The 7258-nt window shown below is 45.5% G+C and overlaps 1 pseudogene; it reads right to left on the bottom strand.

Moving 5' to 3' along the window:
- Positions 1-1307: 1307 nt before the first annotated feature.
- On the bottom strand, positions 1308-2013 carry LOC147964505 (UDP-arabinopyranose mutase 1-like; annotated as a pseudogene).
- Positions 2014-7258: the final 5245 nt, after the last annotated feature.

Below are 7258 nucleotides of genomic sequence, written 5' to 3'. Positions count from 1 at the left end.
AGAATATACATGCACAGTACAACACCAATTCGTATTACACACAACACTATGTGCTGGTACACTATGTGCAGGCATTACACACAATACTATGGTCATCTTCCACGACCGCGGCGGCGGAGCAGGACGACGTCGCGGCCGGGCCTCGCGCGTGAACATCAAACTCTTTTTTTATTACAATGTCTTCGTTTATTTTTTTTTAGATACATGGAAATATGATTTTTTTTTAAACTATTTGAAGTTTTAACTTTTTACAATTTGAAATTTTCAAAATTTTCTAGACGGAACTCAAGTAAATTTTTCCATAAGCCAAATACAGAAACAATCAAACAAAAGAAGGACATAGTTTCAATTGTTTCCTGCTTGTTGCTATACGAACATTTTTCATATAAAAAAAGACATACTGTACCTCTCATTCCTCACCACACTTTGAACAGAAAAAGGTATAAGAGCACATATTTGGATGGTTAGTGCTCCCTCGAGTTAGGAGGAATAACTACAGAGAATCAAAACTGAATGTTTTTATGTTTGTACCTTAGGCAAACGAAACCACCTGCTCCTTTTGAATTGCTTAGTTAGCAGGATAACACAACGGACATCGACAGGCATCCGTGCTCATCTTTTTTCTAGTTTTTGGTGAAGTTCGACTTGGTCTGCAGGAGAAGCACGAACGTGCTCATCTTTTTTCTAGTTTTTGGTGAAGTTCGACTTGGTCTGCAGCAGAAGCACGAACGTGCTCATCTTTTTTCTAGTTTTTGGTGAAGTTTGACTTGGTCTTTAGGAGAAGCATGAACGGGATCACCGATGGCTGAGCCAGAAGGAGGTTGTTCCTTCCTTTTTATAGAATTTCACATGGGGAAATTAGGAAGAAGACGCTAAGAACTCTGTTGCTGCTGTAGTTGACCTACTAGTAGCGTACGAATTGAACTTCAGTTAAGCTGCTTTTTGCTGCCGAGGAGACGACGCGGCTGCCGGTGATGCATTGCTTGAGTGGCGTACCATTGTTTTGCCGCTCTATCCAGCCGCAATTCTTGTCAGTTGTTGTGAAATGTCAAAATACATACAGGTAGTAATATATGAACTTTTGGGGAAATAATAAATGAACTTCTAAAATACATTTTTGTTTTCTCACATAAACAAAATAAGAAACAGCATGGTTTTCTCACATACAGACAGCTAATGTTTTGTAGTACACAACAGCCTGAACCTGAATACCTGATGCACGCATTGAACCTACGAATTGAAGAAATGGGTATACGCTGCCTCACCGCCTGCTCAGTATGCTAATGCAAGAAAAGGTTCTCTCCCTCGATCTCGATCTACTTCCCCTTGAGCTTGCCGTTGGCGTCGGCCTCCTTGGAGTCCTTGGAGTTGAGCATGTCCCGGGCCTCGATCCAGATGACCATGGCGTCGGCGATCTTGATGAAGCAGGGGTCGATCTTGCCGAGCTTCTCCTTGACCTGCTGCGAGAGCGAGATGTAGCACTTCTGCACGGTGTCGCATTCCTTGTCAGCTTCGCGACCTAGAATAAGGGGATGATGTCCTCCTGCCAGAAGATGCCCTTGTACTCCTTCAGGTTCACGAACGGGTTGCTGGCCTTGCTGTGCCAGATGTAGGGCAGCCCCGTCTTGACTCCTAGCCCAAGGTGGTCGCAGATCACCTGCACACATACACAAATTATTCAGTAAAAGTTCAGTACAGCCGGACCAAACTCAAAGACGATGTGTGTGTTTAGTTTAGTTATAGTTACCTTGACGCACCAGTCGGCCACATGTCGTCGTAGCATCCGATGAGCTGGCCGTCGCCCATGAGGCCAAAGTATATGGGCGGGCCGATGAGCTCGCAGTCGAAGGCCAGGTTCATGCCGCACGTGGAGGAGGAGTAGGAGGGCGCGCCGGAGTAGAGGGCAGGCTGCACCGAAGGGGAGGGAAGGTCGAGGTGGTGTAGAGGGAAGTTCGCGCCGGACGGGAGGGAAGGGCGCGCCGCACTGCACCACCGGGCGATGGACGGTGACATCGCGGTGGCCGGATGGGGACGGCGGACGGATCTCGCGGTTGGGACGGCGGCTGGATCCTGCGGTGGGGGGCGGCGCCGCAGCCAGATTCGAGGCGTGTGGCGGAGTTGCAGCTGGATCCGGGGGACGGTGGCGGCGGGGTTGTAGGAGGAGACCGGCGGCGGGACCCATGGGCCGGGGGGTGCTCTAGTGGCGGGAGCGCGCTGGGGAAGAAGGGGCGGCCGAACCTGGCGCGGCGCTGGATCCGCTCGTCGGCGGGGGCGGTAGGTGGCCGGAGTTAGGCGCGCCGGCGGGATGTAGGGCGGCGGTGGTGGATCGGGAGAAGTTCATCGGCGGTGGCGCGATGCCGTGAGGAGTGTGCAGATGGGATCGGGAGAGGGTAGTGGAGGGAGTCGTGGGAAGTGGGTGGGTGGGTTTTTTTCTTTGACCGGTCGGGTGGGTTTTCTCAGGAGTTCGGGAACGCCTCTTCGGGCCCTATATAGGGCGCGCCGTGATCCAAATAGTTATTCTAATCCTGGGATTAGAATAGTGCTACTATATATATATATGTTGTTGTTCTAAGAATGATATTGATGCCCTCATGTCCGTATTTTATTTTATCGACACCTCTATCTGCAAACATGTGGACACATTTTTCTATTTCGGCTTTCGCTTGAGGACAAGCGAGGTCTAAGCTTGGGGGAGTTGATACATACATTTTGCATCATACTTTTATATCGATATTTATTGCATTATGGGCTGTTTTTACACATTATGTCACAATACTTATGCCTATTCTCTCTTATTTTACAAGGTTTACATGAAGAAGGGGAATGCCGGCGGCTGGAATTCTGGGCTGGAAAAGGAGCAAATATAAGAGACCTATTCTGCACAGCTCCAAAAGTCCTGAAACTTCACGGAAGTTGTTTTCAGAATATATAAAAAATACTGAGCGAAGAAAGCACCAGAGGGGGGCCACCCACCAGCCACGAGGGTGGGGGTGCGCCCCCTGCCTCATGGGCCCCCTGGTGGCCCTTCGATGCCCATCTTTGGCTATATGGAGTACTTCATTCGAGCAAAAATCATAAGCTAGCTCACGGGATGAAACTCCACCGCCACGAGGCGGAACCTTGGCGGAACCAATCTAGTGCTCCGTCGGAGCTGTTCTGCCGGGGAAACTTCCCTACGGGAGGGGGAAATCATCACCATCGTCATCACCAACAATCCTCTCATTAGGAGGGGGTCAATCTCCATCAACATCTTCACCAGCACCATCTCATCTCAAACCCTAGTTCATCTCTTGTATCCAATCTTTGTATCCAAACCTCAAATTGGTACCTATGGGTTGCTAGTAGTGTTGATTACTCCTTGTAGTTGATGCTAGTTGGTTTACTTAGTGGAAGATCATATGTTCAGATCCATTATGCATATTAATACCCCTCTAATTATGAACATGAATATGCTTTGTGAGTAGTTACGTTTGTTCCTGAGGACGTGGGAGAAGTCTTGCTATAAGTAGTCATGTGAATTTGGTATTCGTTTGATATTTTGATGAGATGTATGTTGTCTTTCCTCTAGTGGTGTTATGTGAACATCGACTACATGACACTTCACCATTGTTTGGGCCTAGAGGAAGGCATTGGGAAGTAATAAGTAGATGATGGGTTGCTAGAGTGACAGAAGCTTAAACCCTAGTTTATGCGTTGCTTCGTAAGGAGCTGATTTGGATCCATATGTTTCATGCTATGGTTAGGTTTACCTTAATACTTCTGTTGTAGTTGCGGATGCTTGCAATATGGGTTAATCATAAGTGGGATGCTTGTCCAAGTAAGGACAATACCCAAGCACCGGTCCACCCACATATCAAATTATCAAAGTACCAAACGTGAATCATATGATCGTGATGAAAACTAGCTTGACGATAATTCCCATGTGTCCTCGGGACCACTTTCCTTCATATAAGAGTTTGTCCAGGCTTGTCCTTTGCTAAAAAAGGATAGGGCCATCTTGCTGCACCTTATTTACTTTTATTACTTGCTATTCATTACGAATTATCTTATCGCAAAACTATCTGTTACCGATAATTTCAGTGCTTGCAGAGAATACCTTATTGAAAACCGCTTATCATTTCCTTCTGCTCCTCGTTGGGTTCGACACTCTTACTTATCGAAAGGACTATGATAGATCCCCTATACTTTGTGGGTCATCATTAATCAAATGACAACTCATGTCTATGGTTAGGAAACATAACCATCATTGATTCAACAAGCTAGTCAAGTAGAGGCATACTAGTGACATTCTGCTTGTCTATGTATTCACACATGTACTAAGTTTTCGGTTAATACAATTCTAGCATGAATAATAAACATTTACCATGATATAAGGAAATATAAATAACAACTTTATTATTGCCTCTAGGGCATATTTCCTTCAAAAGGAAAGGCCAAACAGTTTCTTTAGTAAGCAAAGCGTTCTTGAGGGTACACGGGAATTTCATCTAGTCACTTTCATCATCTTGATTCGATTTGTGTTTGCTACTTTGATAATTTGATATGTGGGTGGACCGCTGCTTAGGTATTGTTATTACTTGAACTAACCTCCTACTTATGATTAACCCCCTCACAAGCATCCGCAACTACAAGAAAAGTATTAAGAATAAATTCTAACCATAGCATTAAACTGTTGGATCCAATCAGTCCCTTAAGGAATAGCGCATAAACTAGGGTTTAAGCTTCTATCACTCTCGCAACCCATCATCTAATAACTACTGCATAATGCATTCCCTTAGGCCCAAATATGGTGAAGTGTCATGTAGTCGACATTCACATGACACCACTAATGAATCACAACATACACACTATCAAAATATCGAACACATATCAAGTTCACATGATTACTTGCACATGATTTCTCTCGTGACCTCAAGAACAAGAGTAACTACTCACAAATGGGAATCATGCTCAAGATCAGAGGGGTATTAAATAGCATATTGGATCTGAACATATAATCTTCCACCAAATAAACCACATAGTAATAAACTACAAGATGTAATCAACACTACTAGTCACCCACAAGCACCAATCTATAGTTAAGGTACAAAGATTGAACACAAGAGATGAACTAGGGTTTGAGAGGAGATGGTTATGTTGAAGATGTTGATGGAGATTGCCCTCCCCAAGATGGGAGAGTTGTTTGTGATGATGATGACGATGATTTCCCCCTCCGGGAGGGAAATTCCCCCGGCGGAATCACTCTACCAGAAGGCAAAAGTGCTCGTGCCCAAGTTCCGCCTCGAGACAGCGGCCCTCCATCCCGAAAGTCCTCTTTTGATTTTTTTTCTAGGTTAAAATGACTTATATACCAGAAGATGGGCATGATGTCACTTGAAGCTACCTCGGTATTTCCCCAAAGTGGAAGAGATGATGCAACACAACGGCGGTAGGTATTTCCCTCAGATATGAAACCAAGGTTATCGAACCAGTAGGATAACCAAGCAACACAACGTAAACAGCCCCTACACACACATAACATGTGGCACCCCGACTCAGAGAAACCGGAACGCCCCGTATTCCAGCCCAGAGATCGTGGAGAAGTCTTCTAGAATACGGCAATGCTTAGCATAGAACAAACCAGCTCTTTATTGCAAGCTATATTGGGTACAAGGGGATTACATCGGCACGGCGACACTACGCCTGCCACGGTTGCTCTATGTAAACAACAGAACAACTCGACACAGCGGAATGACTACTGGCAGCGGAATAACGACGGCGGTGATGAACTCCACTCCGCGGGGACTCTGGCTGGAACGCTTATCCTAGCACGCAAACGAGGGATCCACGGCAAACAAGCAATCATATCCAGCATGACCTGCAAACTGGCATGACACGCCAGGTCAGTACATTGAATGTACTTGCAAGCTCACAGCAACCAAAGCAATCAAGACTAACAATCGCATGGCAATTACAGGTTAACCAGGTTTAACATGATACTATCAGATCAATCATAGCATGAACAAAATGATATAGCTAGAACAATACGAGCATGGCATAAACATATGAACATGATGAGACTAGCATGCAACATGATGACGCTATCATGCTCCAACTTACTCTGCTCAGGTTACATCGTAACCATCACCGACAAAAACTTACCATCACGGACATCACACGATCATCTCAGGATCCAATCAAGTTTGGTATTAACAATATCGTAGTAATCATTAATGACCACAAAGAGCTTGATCGTTACCCTTGACTCTCGCATAAAACCATGAATATCCACAACCCGATATCCATGATGCCAAAGTGACCCTCTCGTGATCACAATAAAGATCAACCAACTTCTTTCATCATCGAACCGGGGTTGTTATTAAGTAAATTATTATTATTATTATTATTATTATTATTATTATTACTATTGACCTATAGTGTGACCAACTACGAACTGGGCCCTTATCCGCGGGCGCGGCCATCGATTGATTTAACACACACACTCTGCAGAGGTTAGCATACTGTACCCACACCACGGAACCCTGGCCTCGCACTCCCATTCGGGTGGACCAAAGCATTCCCACAAAACCGTCCTACTGCCATGACACCCTCCTGGACACTCCGACCAACTCCCCTTTGGGCTAAGTCCTGGGTGGCCCCGTGCCTACCAAAGGCACCAACGGCCACCGTCGTGGCAAAACAGTCCCAAATGGGGACAAGCATCCATACTCAACAACAGGCACACAAGGCTTATGCCGTCCTACCTGATCAGGGTAGCGCCCACGCATAACCTTCCCTCACAGGAGGCACCGATGGGAGGCATGACAATAGACCTAGTTAGGATCCCTCCCCATAGGGTAAGCATGGTTGCACTGGTCAGATCGATATGGTGGCACCATGACTCAGCCAACAGTTGTTCAAGTTCAATTTAATCCGGTTAAACTTGAATGCAATATGCTGAGCCATGACAAAAATAACCGGATGCAACTACAATGCATGAACATGATATCAAAATAAGCATGGAGGTGAAACATAATCAACGAGCATAACAACAACATTTAATCATTTATCCAGGTGAGCATGGCATACTGACGAGCATGAATATCACAACTAGAGCACTACTCAAAGCATAACATGACCACCAGCATCAACAATAAATACCATGCAATAACATAACGATAATCTACCATGCAAGCATTTAATCAACTAGGTGCAAAGGAACATGCATAACAATGGTACTCAGAACAGACGATGGTCATGCACCAAGGACCATCACCAA

The sequence above is a fragment of the Triticum urartu genome, chromosome 6A (genome assembly GCF_056163025.1).
Source record: "Triticum urartu cultivar PI428250 chromosome 6A, HENAU_Tu73, whole genome shotgun sequence".
NCBI lineage: Eukaryota > Viridiplantae > Streptophyta > Magnoliopsida > Poales > Poaceae > Triticum > Triticum urartu.
This window is presented reverse-complemented; position numbering and strand designations above follow the sequence as displayed.